We start from the raw sequence: 2,215 nt of genomic DNA on the forward strand, positions 1-2,215 counted from the left end.
GGATCGGGTTGGGGGGGGGGGGGGGCGGCTCTGCAACTTACCTGGCTGCTTCTTGCTCCTTGTTGCTCGATCTGCTGGGGGCAGGGGGTGGGGCTTGTTGCATGTGCCCGCCCCCTGGGCTCTTTACTGCCAGAGCTCCGCTCCTGTGCGCTCCTGCAGGAAATGACCCCTGGTTGCCAGCAAAGGAGGAACTGTATTGCCATCTTGGATTGGTTTAATTTACTGTTTCTGTTGTAGTTCTTAATTATCCATTAATTGTATTTTTAAATGTTTTACAGGGTTGTACATTGCCCAGACCCTGCTTGCAGGGTGGGCGATTCATAAGTCCAATGAAATAAATAAAAAAACCCAGTACTGGCATGCAAACCAATATTTATTTGCCGATGTGTATCTTCCAGTCTTTCACCGTGCCCTTCTGTGTTGATGACTTGCATAAATATAACACCCCAACTGAAACAGCACAAAACCAATGATAATTTAACAGTTATAACAAAGACAACCTTTTAGAATGAGGGGCTGCTTTTGACCCTTACATTATCTCCTGCTTCCTCCAGAATCACGAAGAAGGCTAGTAACAGATGTCTGTTGTGCGCTCTTCATTTCTCCAAGTGGCAAGAAGGTCCAGGGACTGCATTCTTGCTTGGATATGAATAGGTAGCGCTCAGGTGGAGGTACATATGGGCATTCCTACAGAGCAGCATTAGACCCACCAGAGAGAGCGAAAGAGAGAGAGGGATCCTGAACTCTCTAGGACTGGACTCCTCAACCTTCCTGAGCCCGCAGAAACCTTCGGAAATCTGATGCAGGGTGTTGGACACAACCACAAAATGTCAGAGAGTGAGGTTATGCATACGGCTAATAGGAAGAAGAAGAAGAAGAAGAGATTGGATTTATACTCCACTCTTCACACGGAGTCTCAGAGTGGCTTACAAATGCCTTCCCCTTCCCTTCCCCACAACAGACATCCTGTGAGGTAGGTGGAACTGAGAGAGCTCTTTTGAGAACTGCCCTTTCAAGGACAGCTCTGACAACTATGGCTTGCCCAAGTTCACGCAGCAGCTGCGAATGTCAGCAAGCTGCCAAGTGTTTTTCTGCTTTTACTTTCATGTGCATTCCTTTCCTAGCGCTTAAGTGCTTTGCCGCAGCAACACGTATCTTTCAAGGCCACAGGAGGAGAGCTGCTGGAGACGTTGCTTGGGTTATCCCTCGGATGAGTCATGGGAAGTTTTACCTATTATGCTTATTAGTACCATTAGTTCTCAGGCCTACTGCCGCGCGTGGGAACTCCCGCAATTGGGTCTTGGTGATTTGAATGTACTATATCCTGACATGCTCTTGGGTTACAAGTCATTCCTAACAGCGCTCCTGTCAATGCACCTTTAGCTTCAATAAAAGTAAAACCTTTTTACAAGCGTGTACTTCGTTGTTGCTGTGGGGACCTGACAGAGTGGGGAATCGAACCCGGTTCTCCCAGATTAGAGTCCACACACTTAACCACTACACCAAATCGGCTTCTCAGTAAGTCCTCAACATTTCAGGCAGAAGCTCTGCTTAACAGGATGGCTTTTAAAAATGAATCTATTGTTTAAAATAATTTTTTGCTTGCACACAGTTTACCTAAAGTCACAGCGAGAAAAATTCTTGTCCTGTGGTGGCAGCTGCTGCCAAAGCTCTGTTTTTTAATCTGCTCAGCCAATCAGATCTCCAGTGGCCAATCAGAAGCCCTGCTGGGCAAAAGCCCCACCTGGCCTTTGAAACTACTAGCATGAAAGTACTCGGCAGACAACCAGGAAAAATGTCAGTGAACACTATGGGCACGATCATCCATCCATCCATCCATCCATCCATCCATCCATCCATCCATCCAATCATTCTGTTTGCATCCCACTCTCCCCCACTCTCATGGGGCTCAGAGCAGGTTGCAACACGCAGTAACAAAATTTGAATACAATTAAAACAAACCAATTTCCAAACATTTATAGATTATCAGATGGCACAGAATAACACTATGACAGTGACCTAGGTGAAGAAAAGGGGAGGAAAAGGCAGGAGAGACTGCATAGGTAGGAATTCTCCTGACCTCACCTGTATTTCCATTTCACCCCAGCTCTAGGTAAAAAGTAAAGATTCCCTTGCTCGAAAGCCAGTCGAATCCGACTCTAGGGTTGCGGTGCTCATCTCCGTTTCAAAGCCGAAGAGCCAGCGCTGTCCGAAG

This window comes from Gekko japonicus, unplaced genomic scaffold, assembly GCF_001447785.1.
Source record: "Gekko japonicus isolate JY-2015 unplaced genomic scaffold, Gekko_japonicus_V1.1 scaffold1022, whole genome shotgun sequence".
Classification (NCBI taxonomy): domain Eukaryota; kingdom Metazoa; phylum Chordata; class Lepidosauria; order Squamata; family Gekkonidae; genus Gekko; species Gekko japonicus.